This window comes from Lissotriton helveticus, chromosome 2_1 (genome assembly GCF_964261635.1).
Source record: "Lissotriton helveticus chromosome 2_1, aLisHel1.1, whole genome shotgun sequence".
In the NCBI taxonomy this organism is placed as follows: domain Eukaryota; kingdom Metazoa; phylum Chordata; class Amphibia; order Caudata; family Salamandridae; genus Lissotriton; species Lissotriton helveticus.
In genome coordinates, this window is record NC_136059.1 from 168,844,947 (window position 1) to 168,863,885 (window position 18,939).

General features: G+C 50.7%; 1 protein-coding gene across 1 annotated transcript in view; it reads right to left on the reverse strand.

Annotated features, from left to right (window-relative positions):
• PHF24 (PHD finger protein 24) overlaps window positions 1-18,939 on the reverse strand; it is a 440,073-nt gene that overhangs the window by 320,131 nt on the left and 101,003 nt on the right. The gene's annotated exons all lie outside the window — the stretch shown is intronic.

Here is an 18,939-nt window from a genome sequence, read left to right on the forward strand (position 1 = left end):
TAATTAAATTGTGTACTTACCTGCAATTATCCATATGCCAGTTTTTAGGTCCCTCCACCCCTCTCCTCCCCCTCCCCGCCTCCCTGCCCCACCGTAACTCCCTCCACGGCCCGCGGCTGCAAGTGATTGTATATGGCGACCTATTGTGAAAGCGCTATAACCATTAATCGGGTTGTATGTCAGCCTGGGGTGCCAGTACAGGACCATTTTTACTTTATTTATCATTTTAAGTGCCCTACTTTCCAGTATGTAAAGAAAGGGCTTTTATTTCAATAGAAGTAGCCTTGACTGAACACTGAGGTTGTTAGGTGTAATTACTTATGTAGAGCAGTACCTGACTAACAAATCCTCCGCTCCCCCTGGGGGTAAACGCTGACTGCTCGGGCTGGCTCTCCGCGGTGGGCCACGAGTCCCAGGCAGTAACGTAGATAACCCACTTTAGTACAATATTGCATGTCTTGGGACACCAGTGGTAAACAACAGTACCCATCACAGTTACTACCCAGTAACCACTCACTGTACCAGGACCCATAAGAGCCCATATACCCCTAGGGGTAGCGGTGTTGCACTTTACAAATGCTGATTGATTGATTAATTGATTGATTGATGAAGTGGATTACAGCTGGAACACATTGCTCATATCCAAGCCCAGGAAATAAGGGCTTTTAGTAATTGGCAGAGTTAAGGTCAGATATCTCCAAGTTCAAAGGTCAGCAGCTCAGCCACCAGACAATATTGCTTTCCTGCTAGCAGCCGCGGCCTGTAGTGGGAGTACCGGCCGGGCAGTGATGTGGGGAGGGGGAGGTGCAGGGTGGGGGCTAGTAATGTATGGAATCCGGACCTTAACAGGTAAGTAAACATAAAAATAAATAAAACAAATTTCGTTGCGCGCACTGCATTGCATTTGGTGATGCAGTGCGCGTAACGAAATTCGTTTTATTTATTTGTATGTTTACTTACCTGTTAAGGTCTGGATTCCATACATTACTAGCCCCCACCCTGCCCCTCCCCCTCCTCAAGTCACCTCCCGGCTGGTACTCCCACTACCGGCCGCGGCTGCCTGCTAGCGCAAAGCAGGGCCTGGAAGAAGTGTTGACTCATTAACCCGGGTGGCAGGGCAGCACCTCGGAGCCGCCACATGATGTCCCTGACTGTTGCTCACATCTGTTGTGTATTTCGCAGTGTTGCTAATAACACGCTACAGTGTCTTTATGAACAGTGCCAGTACGCGGGGCAGCCCTCTCGGCCGCCCAAGGATCCATAGACAATGACATGGAAACGAGGGGGCTGAGCCACAATCCACCCACCGAGTGTTTTTAGGTCTCGCCTGTCAATGCGCATGCGCATTGAGCAGAGCGAGACTATAGGGCTTTAAACAAAGTTTACCTAACTGCGGCGATTTGGTGCTGTGCCCGTGACCTAAAATGTGCGTGCACATCACCAAATCGCCGTCTGTTCCCTCAGCCGCACTCCTCCCACACCTTTGAAGTGAAGCTTAGCTTCACTTCAAAGGCCCCGGCTGCTTCACACCCTCATGCCGCTCTCCCCGCTCCGCCCCCTCCCCTGCCCGCCGTGTGCATTTCTCCTCCCCCCCCTCCCCACAGCAATGCCCTCCGTCTTGTTTCCTTTCTTGTTTTTCTTTCAGGTGAGATATCTTTTCCATCATTTGCGATAATACAGTTCTCATATGCATTTTTTAATTATTAGCAGCATATACACAGGCGCCCCTTCGGCGCTTTTGCTCTCAACCCTACTATCCTGTCAGCCGCATCTCTATAAGTTACTCGAAGCATGGCCTGACATGTCCACAGCTTATTCCGGCACCACCATCCTGCCAGACGCTTCTGATTTGTTCGCCCACCGCATGGCCCTATTTGTGCACATTTTACTTTCGTGCATACCCTTACCCGCAGCCTCTCCTTCCCCACTTCTGCCTTTTCGGGTCTCGCGCTCACCGCAGACCCCTTCACATGGCTCACACCCACCTTTTTTTCAGGTTACCATGCCATTCCCCACCTATCCCCCAGTCATTTCCGGGTAGGACGCGTGCACCCAGTGGACTCTCGGCCTTGGCCCGCTTATTCTGCCAGCCGCTTCTGCTTTGCTCGCCCACCGCATGGCCCCATTTGTGCACATTCACTTTCGTGCACACCCTTACCTGCAGCCTCTCCTTCCCGACTTCTGCCTTTTCGGGTCTCACACTCACCGCAGACCCCTTCACATGGCTCACACCCACATTTTTTTCAGGTTACCATGCCAGGTTACCTCACTCACCCTCAACCCCTCACCCTCACTCACCCTCAACCCCTCACCCTCACTCACCCTCACTCACCCTCAACCCCTCACCCTCAACCCCTCATCCTCACTCACCCTCACCCTCACCCTCACTCACCCTCAACCCCTCACTCACCCTCAACCCCTCACCCTCACTCACCCTCACCCTCACTCACCCTCAACCCCTCACCCTCACTCACCCTCACTCACCCTCAACCCCTCACCCTCACCCTCACTCACCCTCACCCTCACTCACCCTCAACCCCTCACCCTCACTCACCCTCACCCTCACTCACCCTCAACCCCTCACCCTCACTCACCCTCAACCCCTCACCCTCACCCTCACTCACCCTCACCCTCACTCACCCTCAACCCCTCACCCTCAACCCCTCACCCTCACTCACCCTCAACCCCTCACCCTCACTCACCCTCAACCCCTCACCCTCACTCACCCTCACTCACCCTCACCCTCACTCACCCTCACTCACCCTCACCCTCACTCACCCTCACCCTCACTCACCCTCACTCACCCTCACCCTCACTCACCCTCACCCACCCTCACTCACCCTCACCCTCACTCACCTTCACTCACCCTCACCCTCACTCACCCTCACCCTCACTCACCCTCACCCTCACTCACCCTCAACCCCTCACCCTCACCCTCACTCACCCTCAACCCCTCACCCTCAACCCCTCACCCTCACCCTCACTCACCCTCAACCACTCACCCTCAACCCCTCACTCACCCTCACTCTCACTCACCCTCACTCACCCTCAACCCCTCACCCTCACTCACCCTCACCCTCACTCACCCTCACCCTCACTCACCCTCAACCCCTCACCCTCACTCACCCTCACCCTCACTCACCCTCAACCCCTCACCCTCACTCACCCTCACCCTCACTCACCCTCACCCTCACTCACCCTCAACCCCTCACCCTCACCCTCACTCACCCTCAACCCCTCACCCTCACCCTCACTCACCCTCACCCTCACTCACCCTCAACCCCTCACCCTCAACCCCTCACCCTCACTCACCCTCACCCTCACTCACCCTCAACCCCTCACCCTCACTCACCCTCAACCCCTCACCCTCACTCACCCTCACCCTCACTCACCCTCAACCCCTCACCCTCACTCACCCTCACCCTCACTCACCCTCACCCTCACTCACCCTCACTCACCCTCACCCTCACTCACCCTCACTCACCCTCACCCTCATTCACCCTCAACCCCTCACCCTCACTCACCCTCAACCCCTCACTCACCCTCACCCTCACTCACCCTCACCCTCACTCACCCTCAACCCCTCACCCTCACTCACCCTCACCCTCACTCACCCTCACCCTCATTCACCCTCACCCTCACTCACCCCACCCTCATTCACCCTCACCCCCTCACCCTCACTCACCCTCACTCACCCTCAACCCCTCACCCTCACCCTCACTCACCCTCAACCCCTCACCCTCACCCTCACTCACCCTCACCCTCACTCACCCTCACCCTCACTCACCCTCTCCCTCACTCACCCTCAACCCCTCACCCTCACTCACCCTCACCCTCACTCACCCTCAACCCCTCACCCTCACCCACCCTCACCCTCACTCACCCTCAACCCCTCACCCACACTCACCCTCAACCCCTCACCCTCACTCACCCTCAACCCCTCACCCTCACTCACCCTCAACCCCTCACCCTCACTCACCCTCACTCACCCACCCTCACCCTCACTCACCCTCACCCTCACTCAGCCTCCCTCACCCTCCCTCACCCTCACCCTCACTCACCCTCACCCTCACTCACCCTCAACCCCTCACCCTCGCTCACCCTCAACCCCTCACCCTCACCCTCACTCACCCTCAACCCCTCACCCTCAACCCCTCACTCACCCTCACTCACCCTCACTCTCACTCACCCTCACTCTCACTCACCCTCACTCACCCTCAACCCCTCACCCTCACTCACACTCACCCTCACCCTCACTCACCCTCACCCTCACTCACCCTCAACCCCTCACCCTCACTCACCCTCACCCTCACTCACCCTCAACCCCTCACCCTCACCCTCACTCACCCTCACCCTCACTCACCCTCAACCCTTCACCCTCACTCACCCTCACCCTCACTCACCCTCAACCCCTCACCCTCACTCACCCTCAACCCCTCACCCTCACTCACCCTCACCCTCACTCACCCTCAACCCCTCACCCTCAACCCCTCACCCTCACTCACCCTCACCCTCACTCACTCTCAACCCCTCACCCTCACTCACCCTCAACCCCTCACCCTCACTCACCCTCACTCACCCTCACCCTCACTCACCCTCACCCTCACTCACCCTCACCCTCACTCACCCTCACTCACCCTCACTCACCCTCACCCTCACTCACCCTCACCCACCCTCACTCACCCTCACTCACCCTCACCCTCACTCACCCTCACTCACCCTCACCCTCACTCACCCTCACCCACCCTCACTCACCCTCACTCACCCTCACCCTCACTCACCCTCACCCTCACTCACCCTCACCCTCACCCTCACTCACCCTCACTCACCCTCACCCTCACTCAACCTCAACCCCTCACCCTCACCCTCACCCTCACTCACCCTCACTCACCCTCACCCTCACTCACCCTCACCCACCCTCACTCACCCTCACTCACCCTCACCCTCACTCACCCTCACTCACCCTCACCCTCACTCACCCTCACCCACCCTCTCTCACCCTCACTCACCCTCATCCTCACTCACCCTCACCCTCACTCACCCTCACCCTCACTCACCCTCACTCACCCTCACTCACCCTCACTCACCCTCACCCACCCTCACTCACCCTCACCCTCACTCACCCTCACCCTCACTCACCCTCACTCACCCTCACCCTCACTCAACCTCAACCCCTCACCCTCACCCTCACTCACCCTCACTCACCCTCACCCTCACTCACCCTCACCCTCACTCACCCTCACCCTCACTCACCCTCAACCCCTCACCCTCACCCTCACTCACCCTCACTCACCCTCAACCCCTCACCCTCACTCACCCTCAACCCCTCACCCTCACTCACCCTCAACCCCTCACCCTCAACCCCTCACTCACCCTCACTCACCCTCACTCTCACTCACCCTCACTCTCACTCACCCTCACTCACCCTCAACCCCTCACCCTCACTCACCCTCACCCTCACTCACCCTCACCCTCACTCACCCTCACCCTCACTCACCCTCAACCCCTCACCCTCACTCACCCTCACCCTCACTCACCCTCAACCCCTCACCCTCACTCACCCTCACCCTCACTCACCCTCAACCCCTCACCCTCACTCACCCTCACCCTCACTCACCCTCAACCCCTCACCCTCACCCTCACTCACCCTCACCCTCACTCACTCTCAACCCCTCACCCTCAACCCCTCACCCTCACTCACCCTCACCCTCACTCACCCTCACTCACCCTCACTCACCCTCACCCTCACTCACCCTCACCCTCACTCACCCTCACTCACCCTCACTCACCCTCACCCTCACTCACCCTCACCCACCCTCACTCACCCTCACTCACCCTCACCCTCACTCACCCTCACCCTCACTCACCCTCACTCACCCTCACCCTCACTCACCCTCACCCTCACTCACCATCACCCACCCTCACTCACCCTCACCCTCACTCACCCTCACCCTCACTCACCCTCACTCGCCCTCACTCACCCTCACTCACCCTCAACCCCTCACCCTCACTCACCCTCAACCCCTCACCCTCACTCACCCTCAACCCCTCACCCTCACCCTCACTCACCCTCAACCACTCACCCTCAACCCCTCACTCACCCTCACTCTCACTCACCCTCACTCACCCTCAACCCCTCACCCTCACTCACCCTCACTCACCCTCACCCTCACTCACCCTCAACCCCTCACCCTCACTCACCCTCACCCTCACTCACCCTCAACCCCTCACCCTCACTCACCCTCACCCTCACTCACCCTCAACCCCTCACCCTCACTCACCCTCACCCTCAATCACCCTCAACCCCTCACCCTCACTCACCCTCAACCCCTCACCCTCACCCTCACTCACCCTCACCCTCACTCACCCTCAACCCCTCACCCTCAACCCCTCACCCTCACTCACCCTCACCCTCACTCACCCTCAACCCCTCACCCTCACTCACCCTCAACCCCTCACCCTCACTCACCCTCACAACACATATTGTGTTACAATAGGTGTGACATTTGCGAAAGATAAAACTATTGGCATTGTAAATAACAAAGCTATTAATTTCGCTATTTTCAAAACAAGCACATAAATAAAAAATGTGTCCTTTACAATACCAATAGCTCAAACTTTCCTATGCGAGACCTATTGCATTGCTGTGCTTCTCTCCCCTGCTGCACTCTCCTGCTCTCTAGAGATGTGGCCTAACGACCAGAGCTGCCATCTAAGTGACGTAAATACAAAACATGTTGCATTCCAAATGCTATAGGTGTCACATTCGCGAAAGTTATAACTATTGGCATTGTAAATGACAAAGCCATCAATTTAGCAATTTTAAAAACCAACAAATAAATAAAATATGTCATTTACAAGACCAATAACTACAACTTTTCTAATGCGAGACCTATTGCATTTCCAATGCTTGTTAAGTACATGGCGCTCTGTGGGTGGATATCTGGATTGCACGTGGGAGGGTGCCCTTCAGTTACACCCCCCTCAAACAAGCTCTCTATATATTATTTAGCAGAGCTGCTGTGCATGCCTCTAGCAGGCAGGCTGGTTTCTCTTGTTCATCCTGCCCTTGCTGCTCTGCCTGGCTCCTCATTCACAGCACAGGATTCCTGCCTGGCTGCTGCCATGGAATGCAATCAAAGCAAAGTACCCCATTAGCCATAGATACACAATTAGTCGAATCCTCACAGCATGAACACAAATAATGTGCGCCAATAAATCTTTTTCAAGACTTCAATAATATTTAAGGAGGTGGGGGAAGTAGATTAGCAAGATGATTTCCTTCTTAAAGATATGTGTTCCCAAAGTTTAGCAGTTCTTTCTGGAAAATGTATTAAAATTTCCAGGGGCGGGAGATACACCTCCTTTCTCCTGGCATGAAAAGTCACTAACGTGTTTCTACCTTAATATAGGCGGGAGCTACTTTTAGTGAAACCACCATCAGGGCATATATCCATAGCATGCGGAAACATGCAACTCACCCCACATTCTCTCTCGGCAATGCTCAAGAACAGAGATTGGAACCAGTTTGTGGTTTTCAATGGCGTAGCCATTTTATTCATATCATATCAACATTTAAAATAGCTTGTCAGCGAAGTCCGTCAAAGGACAGGTATGCATAAAGAAAACATTCATTTCATTGATATTAGAAAGCAAGATGGAAGCTGAATACCCACTTCAAGTATCATATTTCACATTCCAAGAACATCCAGTACACATTGTTGTGAGATCCGCTGAGCGCAGAGTGCCATCGGGCCCCACCTTGCAACAGCCTTGCCTCAGGTTCCACCAGGGGTCCATGCACACTTCCTAATGGGAATTTACTGGAAAATCATTGGGAAAACTTCACCACATCTCCATCTCCTCCAACCCCATAGAAGAGCCACAAACTTAAAAACAGGGCACCGCATAGAACTTTGGCCCACCGGGATACCTGAACACAGGTTAATCCACAAAGTTCCAAAACCTGGCATCGCGGGGTAGGGCAGGGGAGTCCCGGGACCACCAGCAGGTCAAGACCCCCTCCTGCCTGCTCGGTGCCCCCACAACAATCATACCCCATCAAGGGGGCGGGCCAGTCGTCCGAATCAGAATTCTTGTGTATCCCCTTTATTATCTGCCAGGGACCCCGTCAGCTCACTGACGAGTGACGGCTGATCCTGGCCCTCACCAGGCGTGATGAAAGGGACAAAGAGGAAGCTCTACGTGGTGTGCTGGCTTACATAGTCCCGAGGAATCGTTTCACCTCCTGATGACGTCACCGGGCGAAGACACTCCGTTTCCACTTTCTGTGCCAACCAGGGGACTCCAGCTAAGGACTAAGGGCGCCTCTCCCCAAGGTGCTGGGGGCGCCTGCTCATTAATACCTAGACACCCCTTTATTTGCAAAGGATTGAAAATGCTCTTCTATAGTCTAGGCCTGTATGGAATAACTTTAGAGTGGTTTCGATGAATCACCCCTTCCCGGCTTCCCATGTATTTATCCTGAGTGTGCCCCCCCTATGTCACATTCAGTTGTTTGTACGGGTACACACGTTTATGGGATGCCCGTCGTCGGCTCAGCACTCATCAGCCATGAAGGCGTCATCAGCAGAGGAAGCAAAGTAAGTAAAGTTAAAACAAATGTGCTTTTTGCTGTGCATTTGCGCATGAGAGTGAGTGCGAATAAGTGTGTATCTGTCTGTGAGTGTGTTAAAGTAAGTGTGAGTGAGAGTGAATGAGTGTAAATGAATGTGTGAGTAACTATGAATGATTGAGAATAATTTGGGGGAAGGGAGAGGCAGATTAAGTGTGTGAGTAGGAGTGAAAGTGAGGTACAGTGAGTGGGATTGAATGAGAATGGGTGAGATTGAGTGACTGTGTGGGTGAATGATAGTGTGAAAGAGTGACTGAGTGTACTTGAGGAAGTGTGAATGAGTGACTGGAAGTGAGTGAGTGAGAGAGTGAGTGAGTGAGTGAAAGAGTGAATGACTCGGAGTGAGTGGAAGGAGTATAAATGTGAGAATGAATGAGCTTCAGAATGAGTGAGGTGGAGTGAGTAAGAGTGAGGGTGTTTGCTATTCTAAGCTGTCTGCTGGTGACTCTGGCATACATACTACAGGTAATTATTGGTTTATGGAGGCACCCATAACAACATCCTGGCACTGGCATGTTTTATTGGAGGGAATTTTAGGCATACACGATTGTTGTATACAAATAGAGGACCTGCCATACAAGGCAATTGTGGTAAAATGCCAACGTTGGCACACTGGAAGTAACTCCTAATCAATCCTATACAATCGAGCTTTACTCGCTCGAATTTAGGGCAATTGTTACACCACACCAATTTAAAAAATGTCCATTCGCCTCAGGCTATTAATCAATAAAGGCCAGTTAAATCATTGTCATCACAAAGGGACACATGCGGGTGCCAGGTTGTTAAAATTGCTTAAAAAATAGACGTGCTTGCTAGGAGACGGGGAGTGCTCAAACAGCAAAATGTCATCTTGCTTGGGGGCTCTGAAAACCCTTCACCAGCACTAGAGCTTCAGTGATCCAGCTGTGCGGAAACTCAGCCACTATTTGCACAGAATAAAAGGGCACAGGTTACTAGCACGGGAAGAACTGCTCTTAAGCCTGCAGTGAAGTGACATCACACTGCCTGTGCCCGTTGCGTCCGAGTAATACCCGCCTTATGCGCCTTGACATAGCAGCTCGCGTTTCTAGGTCAGCGTGGTGCGGCTTTCCACAGGGAACAGGCGCGCCAGTCCCTCTGCAATGGCAGCAAATGGACTTTTGCCTTTTGTCTGAATTCCACTATTGATTTTTTCCCTTTTGTGCCACACGAAAAAAGCATCAGAATCCAGATGGACCAATCAGCAGCGAGTGCGGCTTTAACAGCATGTGCCCCGAGGGCATCTCTTTCGGGGGCATTATGCTGCCGCTCGCACCAGTGACTACAGCGGGACCAGCGGAAGGAAGGGAAAGAAACGCCGCCATGTAACGCCACCTGCAAAGTCTACAAGGAGCTGCCGGGCAGTTAATGGCATTAATTTCCCAAAAGCTTGCGAGCGATTTTTCACTGGCCTTTGATCTCAATGTTCTACCTAAACAAACACATGGTGCTGCTCTTTGCAAACTGATTGACGGCAGTTTTCACTTAGCATTCCGGGACTAGTAACAATGTGTTTTTTTTATTTTTTCACATCTGCATGAAAACTGTCATATGTGCAAGAATGTATGCAGACTGTATATCCATGATTTACCGCTATCAAAATGTTTCTGCATAACAATTTGCATTAAACAGAAAATCAATCTGACATCGCCATGTTGGGCAGAAATGCTGTTTCCATCTTATTTGAGATTCTGAGATTCTGTATGTAGGGTGATGTTGATTCGGGGGGGGGCGGGGGGGCAGATGGTGGACGGATGCTAACACCTGATATGTTTTCAGAATATCTCTGGTGTGAAATGCCTCTGTGCATAGAAAGATCCAGAAAAAGGTAAACTCGTAGAAAAAATTCTGCATACATTTGGCATTCTGCATGTCATTTCTGGCCACATGTTTGTTTGTGGTTGCAAACATAGTCGCTTCAGGGCCACAGGAACACCCCGCCCCCAACATAACCATCATCCCGCAAATAACACAAAGACACGATGTTAAGATTGGGAAAATTGGCTGCAGGTTTATTGTTACATACAACATTATGTAATCACGGTGGGTTATTTTACGGGCAATCCAAGGGCAGGCCGCATTCTCGCCACCTGCCCGCCTGCTGAGCCAATCAGCGCCGTGGCGAACCACCCAGCTGCTGACCATTATGGTAAAACTACTCACGCCCCTTGCGGGGCGTATCTAAGCAAACCCCCGGTTGCACAGGCCCACAACCGCCCGAAGGACTACTGGGGCGCCGACTCGGATTCCTAGACCTCCCATGAGGTTCTAGGTTAGGCTCTGGCACCCCTATGTGCCCGCTGAAGTACAGTGTTGCACCTCTCTGGTTCCGGATTGCCCTGTAACTCCGCCTGCAACGAAAAAGGAAACACATTAAAACTCCCTCCGGAGCCCCCCCCTTAGCTGACACTCTTGGGTAAGCGGTAGGGAGGGAAAGAGTGTCCTGAAGTGTCCACGCGACGTCCGGGGCGGCAAAGAGACCACCGAGGTGGCCCGAAGGAGAGATATACCCTCTTCCTACCTGCCGCCCCCCGGACGTGCGTCACTGGTCCGCCCACCTCCACCAGGCAACTCTGCCCTGAGGGGGGGTGGCTGACCCTTGCTGGCTAGGGGCGGGGCGGCCCTCCTGATGGCCACCGGGTGGCCTCGGGCATGCACAGAGATTCGGGCTGACAGCTAAAAAGGGTAGTAGCGTGTATTAGCCCTATTTTGTGAGTCTGTTACCTTTTACTGACTTGCAAAACAGGGGGGCATATTAACAAGGCAGGCGATTTGAAATTATCGCCGTTTTTGCGGCCCTTTTCGACCGAAAAGCGGCGATAATTTCTTCGCCCTATCAGCAAAGACATGCTATCGCGTGTTTTGCTGATTTTGCGTCCTTGTCAATAATGCCCAGCTTTGCATCTCTAATGAGCTGCAAAGTGGGCGTTCCCGGGCGAAATAATACATTTCTCCTATTAACAAGCTGCTCGCTAATAAGCAGAGCATTAGGAAAAGTAGCGCTAACCACAGTTAATGCTACTTTCCTAACGCCTGCTTGTGACCTGTTCTTAGCCATGTAATCCAATGGGAGGTGGATTGCATGGCTAAAATTGTCCTGCCCTATCAGCAAGGTTATCGCCATTTTCAATGGAATACCGCTGGAAAACCAGTGATATTCAATTGAAAACTGCGATAATCCCCGCTATCACTGGGATTTTTATCTCCATGGTGTTAAGCGTTGTTAATCCAACGCTACCATGGAGATTATCGCCAGCGAAAGCGGGCAATAGATTTCCTCACGCTAGCAGCAGTCAGCGATAATTATCGCTGCCGCTTGCTAATATGCCCCAGGGTTTGTGATTGAATGGGCATGCCAAGGGCATTCCTTCTTAATAGCGAGTTACGGCGGCATGTATGATTGTTTTACAAACGTAATGTGGTAGCAAAACAATCACATTTTACCCCCTACTTATAAGCCCTCCCAAACAGGAAGGGGTCCCCAGGGGACCCTAAGAGCAGGCAGTGGTCCCAGGGACCACTGCCTGCTCTTAAATAATGAAACTGAAATGTTTCATTTTTTTTATTAATACATCCTGTTTTCTTTAAAGAAAAAGAGCTGCTTCAAAAAAATACAAAGGTGCTTTATATAAAAAAGCAAACGCAGACAAGGAGGTCTGTGATCTCAAGCAGGCCACCATCCTTGTGTTATTGCCCATTCCAGATGGGTTGCAAATTGCGGCCAGCCTCATTAATATTGATGAGAAAGGCCACTTGCGACCCTATTGGGAATCGTAAAATGTGTCTGAGACACATTAGTACATTTTCGTTTGCAAATTGTGAGTCTCAAAAGGAAACAGTCATACATGTGGGCGTGAGAGCGTGAACCTGCGGAGGAGACATCTGCATACATTTCCCCCCTCGACTGAGTCCCATTAGCAGTGGTGGCTAGCTGCAATTGAGACAGGTGGGGCAGCAGGCACACTGACAGGTACTAATAAAAACAAATAAAAACCAACAGTGCCCTTAGGCTCAAAGCTCTGAATTGTGGCCCGTTTTAAACTGTGTTTAAAACGGGCCCCAATTGAGAGCACTGGAGTTGAGAATGAAGGCACTGCCAGCTTCTCACAGTTCCTATCAGAGCATTAAAGCAACTTGACAGTGAAAAGAATACAAAGATTTGCTTACCTGTGGCCTCGTGCTCCTCTTCATCTCGGCAGCACAGGATTCCATAACTCCGCAACAAACTTCACTCTACCAATCCAGATGCCTCTCTAGCAGCTTGAGAGAAGCACCAGGATTGGCTGGAGCGCGCTGGAGCAATGCTCCTTAAAGCACTGGGGTTCTGGAAGTTATGTTAACGCCAACACAAAAGGCGAGATGTGGCTCTCCTTGGACAATTACCTGAGCTCACACAATCCACCATAGGCAGACAAGCGGACGACTCAATCCCCACACCTCCGGTCCATATAGACCCGCGACCGGTGTAGCTTGGGCAGCTAAAGACTACACGAACCATCCTGCCCTTTCTTCCTTTTCTTCTCTCTTTCCCACTTTGTTTCCCTCCTCGAGGACAATACACAAGGCCAGCTAGGACAACTACCGCCATGTTTGGGATTACCTAGTGATACATGTACGTCATACGAATATGTCAACAATGTATTGAATTTAACTCCTTCGGCGCAGGATTTCAGCAGTATTGCCTTTACTATCTGTCCACTGTATATCTGTACTGTATATAAAAAAAGTTTCTTAATAATACCCATTGAAATCCCCAAAAAAAGCACTGTGGTTCTGTGGTTGCCTTCCACCCAGCTGTCTGAGACAGATTGGGGGGTGGGGGGGTATTTAAAGGGCGCATTTCAGACTGGCCACGTCAAGAAAGCCAGCCAAAGTGACATGCGTACTTTGAACCTGAAGTTCCTCCGTGCCGCTGACCCACCCCAGACTCGCCTGTTGCCAGAACAAAAAATAATATGGTAATAAACGTGTTTTATTACCATTTTATTTTTCATGTTTACTGCTCTCCAGCAGATGGGTGACGCTCCTACTCTCTCATGGAGGCTCCACCGCTGCCCATTAGAATGTACATTGTTTCCCTAGACAGGGATCCAGGGAAACCTTGTCCCAGTGGGGGTAGGGCTTACAGCGCGAGCTTCAAAAAACTTTGCTAGAGGTAAAAAAAAATATTTGCAAAGCCCTAACAGATTGCAACAAATTCCATGAGCAATGTGGTGGGTTTTCCCATGCAACACCAGTGGAATTTGCCGATGCCCCAGATTAACAAAGTGATGTAAACCTGGTGAAGAATCAAATCTTTATGCCTCCTGAGGTGAGGCGTAATGAGGAGAAATACGTGAATTTCTCATTTTTTCCCTCTTTCCATGTGTACTGCATTCTGTGGGAGGGCCTCACATTTTGGGAAAAACTGGCATACAATAATACCCCTCATTTCGGAATTTAAATTTTGCTGGTAACTTTTAACTCTTGACTGAATCAGGATTTCACCCTTGAGTACTAAAGCTTAGCTTAGCAGCCACGTGGGTCTGGGCACAGTGACCCTCAGCATCATTACCACTTGTCTAAACTTCACCCGTGATTTCACAGGATGCGTTTGATACTACAAGGAGTAAAGATCCTGAAACCCCACTTAAATGGTTACAAACCCACGAGTTATGCCCTTTAAATATTTATTCAAGCATTTTTTTTATAAAGAGCTGTACATTTTTAAAACCTGTTATAACCTGAAAACAACAAATCCCCAGCAACAAGAGCAAGGTTAACAATCGGAAGCTTTTATTTACTTACCAATAAAAACCCAGTGAGTAGCGGTAATAATGAATCGATGTGTGGTTAGTGCCGGTCCAGGGAGTGCTTCTTGCTCCGCGGATGCGCAGGTGCACCACAAGTATAGGGTTTCAACGGGTGAACGTGCTCCTCAGTGAGGAACTCCGCCCACAGGGACGGTACAGTTAACGACCTCCAGATTTTGCACTGGAAACCACCGGCTCAAATTAAGCACTGGCAGGACAGAGAACAGCCAGCTAGGTAACTATTGTATACATTAATACCTATACAAGGGCATGCAAATGATATTTCTGAGCTGCTAGAGATCAAGACGCGGGGCACAGGCTTCTCTGTTCAAAAGACAGGACAGCATCAGGCGCTACTGGACAACCAGCATGGGACAGGAACGACAGACTTTATTGGAGAAAATGGTGTGAGCGGAACAAAAAAGAAAGTATCAGTACATTCCAAAAGTGTTGCAATTGAAACATCTGCATATTAAAATAAGAAGGGCAGATGGTTCAACAGCTGGACCTGGTAGAACACAGCAGGAGGTGTTAGGACATATAAACGCAAGGTACCTCATATTGGTCTCCCTTTGGAGGTTTACTGGAGAGTAAGCGATCGCCGACCAATTAAAAGTAAAAAAGTATTTTGATGCTAGGTCTATTGCCCTGAAAGGGTTGGGTAGGTCTGTATGAGAGTATAGTCGGAAGTCACACATGCTAGCCCTGGCTTTGGCTTACCTGGTTAGAAATAAACTATCCCTTAGAGTATGATCAGGACAAGTAATACAATAATACGACGAACTATTGAATCTCACAATAGTTGCTTCACATACATTAAACTCCCACGGTACTCTTAGAAATTATCTGTTATGCCACTCCAAATTTATCACAAATACTACTTTTATTTAAAATATTTGTATACAATTTTCATGTCTTTAAAAGTCACAAAATATATGTGACGCAATCTTTTTTTATAAAAACACAGTTTACATAAAATACAATAAAATTAAAACATCACACAATACAACATTTCATAAAAAAAGAGAGAAGAAAGTTTGACAGTACACGTTGTCATTCATACAGCATATCGTTTGGGACAATTTAATGACTAGGCCTTGACACACTAAATCTTACAACATCTACAAAGCCAAGAATTGCCGTGGATTATGCCAAAAATTGCGTCGACGCGTTTCGATAGTTTCTGATAATGTTCCATCTTTTTCAAGACCATAGTCAATTCCAGGCGCGGTGCGTCCATTGGGGCGTAGGGGCGTAGCCACACTAAGCCCCATGGACCTACCACGTCGTTACTAAAAGCCAAATACAAATATTTAAAAAAATCGCGGTATCTGCCGGCCGGGAAACCGGGAGACACCCGACTTTCCCGGAGTGCGCAGGGGGGGAGGGGGGATGGGCCTGCTGCAGCTGCACAAGTGTATTTTTGGGCACAAACATGCCCGCGCATGCGCAGATCGTTTTCCTGTGAATTCCCCCTTAGAGAGAGGACCAGGGGGCGGGCCGCAGCCCCGGGGTTACACAGGGCGACTGGGCGAGGAGTCATGGTGCCCCCCCAGCCAATCCTGGCACTGCATACAGCGCCAGGATTGGCTGGTCAATACATAGCCCGGGTACATAAGCCCCTGTCTGGGGGGGCAGAGCTCTCTCTCCCTCCCTCGTATGGGGTCTCTCCGCCTCTGTATGGGGTTTGATTGAAGACTTGACCTCTGACCTGACCGGACCCAGGAATACGACAAGTACCGAAGGAACCGCTCGGCCAGGGAGACCCGGCGTTCACACTCAACTCAGGTATGATCAGAATTCAGAGTGCTAGGATACGGCCCCGCCGAACCCCATCACCGCCACATAAATAATGAATGTGCACTATGGTGCTCCTGCCTCTTGTGTGGGCCTATTTCATGGAACAGTGGTCGGTGAAAGTAAGGACTCAAGTTTGGAGCACAAAAGTTAGCACTGTTCTGCCTCGACAATAAAGCGACCTCTTAGCAGTCACAAAGCGTGCCCGTGGCTCCTTCGCCATGTCTGCCAATGCAGAGCGCGGTGAGGCGTGTCACGGGAGGTGCATAAACATAACATAACATTAACATAAATTCGCTAAGTCCTCAGCATCTCAGGCACCACCTCACACTGCAGAGTACAGCCTCCTAAGTCCATGCAGCATCAGACGCTGCCCTCTTTAGTGACTATCAGCGCATTACAAAATGAGCTCGCATGGGAGAAAGCGGGGATTCCCATTTTGGTGTGTAGTTCAGTTGTAGAAATGTATACATGACTTTGGGCTCAATATGTATGTTCCGATTTTGGTGTGAAGTTGTAAAAATGTATACATGACTTTGGTGTGAATATGTACCATCAAAACTTCAGGGCTACACCAAAGGGGAGAGGATGTGGTCTGACGGTTAGTGCGGCCGACTTTGGTGCTGGGAAACCAAGTTCGAGCCTCTTATCGAGCTATAAAAATTTATACATGACTTACTTTGGTGTTAAATAAATAGATATTTTAAAAAACAAATAAAAATGATGTTCCGACTAAGGTGTAAAATTGGTGTTGAATAAATACATGTTTTAAAAACAATTAATATTAATCATGTATCATTGGTGCTGGAGTACAAGGTTCGAGACTGGTATTGAACACTGAAAAGCTGTGTGCAAGTTATATGGTCATAAAAATTCATGAATGATGGATGCAGGATGGATGATGGGTGGGTGGATGCATGAATGAATGACTGCTCCAGGATGGATGGGTGGATGGATGGATGGGTGGATGCATGAATGAATGATGTATGGATGCAGGATGGGTGGGTGGGTGGATGGATGGATGGGTGGATGCATGAATGATGTATGGATGGATGCAAGGTGGTTCGGGCTCGCTCGCTCGCTGCGGTGCAATATGCCAATTAGTTTACGCCTCACCACTTTCAAATGTCACCAGCCGCCCCTGGTTAATTCAAGTCTCTCTGTTTTATAGCCACTGTAAACATCCTGATGAATGAAGGTACCAAGCCACTACTGTTAGTCAGCACAATTGTTGAGCCGTGCGTCAACCCTTCTTTTCACTGCTGTGTTTTCTTTCAATTTAATGCACCTCTCTTTCAGGTCAGGGCTCGCGGCTGACTCTCGCGGTTAACTCAATTTATACATCACTTGTCTTAAGAGCGTCATGGACCCTTTCACCTTTATTAGCCTTGATTTAATGCTCGGCAGAAATTCTTCGTATAGATGCGCTCCCAACCATTCCCATATCACAGCGGAGGGACCGGAGGTTACGAGCCTCGATAGCTTGTAGCAATAATTAGCTTCGATTCAGCAGAATGTCGGGGCCAGGTACATAATGGCTTTGGCATTGTGATACGTTTGGAGTGGCGTAATAGATAATATCTAAGAGTACAGTGGGAGTTTAATGTATGTGAAGCAACTATTGGGAGATTCCAAGGTTTGTCTTATTATTGTATTACTTGTCCTGATCATACTCTAAGGGATAGTTTATTTCTAACCTACTAAATAGTACTCCAGTCTCTTTGTGTTTGAAAGGGGTCTCGCTACTCTATTTTTATATACTTTGGCTTACCTGACCAGAGAAGCAGCCATGAGATTTGCTAGGTTTAAAATAAGTACAGTGGTTCAAAGTTTTTCGTTGGAGCTCGCCGCTAGTGCGGCCAAATGCTGGGAGTGCTAAATACAATGGCTGCCAGGCCTTGATTCCACCTCACGCCTCTTTCTTCCACCAGTCTACACTCCCTGTTTATTTAACTCACTCTTTACCAGGTTCTTCTTACTGCCTGTTTTTTGTTTCTTTAGCTCTGTGTCCCTACCTCCACCCTCATTTTTAGGTCGAGCTGGTAAACTGCATCCAAAGGATGCAGGTGTCCAGCTGGAGACCTAATGTTGTCTGTCTCGAGGGGAGGAAGGACAAGAGGGTGTTACGAGCTTGAAAGCGGCCGGATTTGGGTGCGCGAACGCGCACGTCGCCTCCGTCCACGCATGCGCACACAGCCAGCCACCACACAGACTGAAACACACGCGCGCTGCTTACCTTCACTTTACATCCCCCCACCAGTCATCGGATCTTTTTACACACGCACGCATGCATGCATACATACACACACACACACACAGACACACGCGCACACACAGGCACACACGCAGACACAGACACACTCGCGCGCGCAGGCAGGCAGACACACACACACACACACACACACGCAGGCACACAGACATACAGGCAAACACCACCCCCCCTTACCAGGCTCGCACCACTGTGGCCAGCGTGTCCAGGTCTTCCAGCCGGCCCTTTTACCCCCCCGACCCCCACCCCATCCCGTTAGGTCGCACACTAATGGTCCCTAAGGGGCTCTCCGTGTATTTCCCTTCGGCTCCGGCCACTACATGATAGCCACGCCCGAGACTTCCGGCCCTTTTCCCTCCTTCCGGACGTGGCTCTGACACACACTATCCAATCAGCCTGCCCGCGGGGAGCGAGTAAGCCAGCTGAGG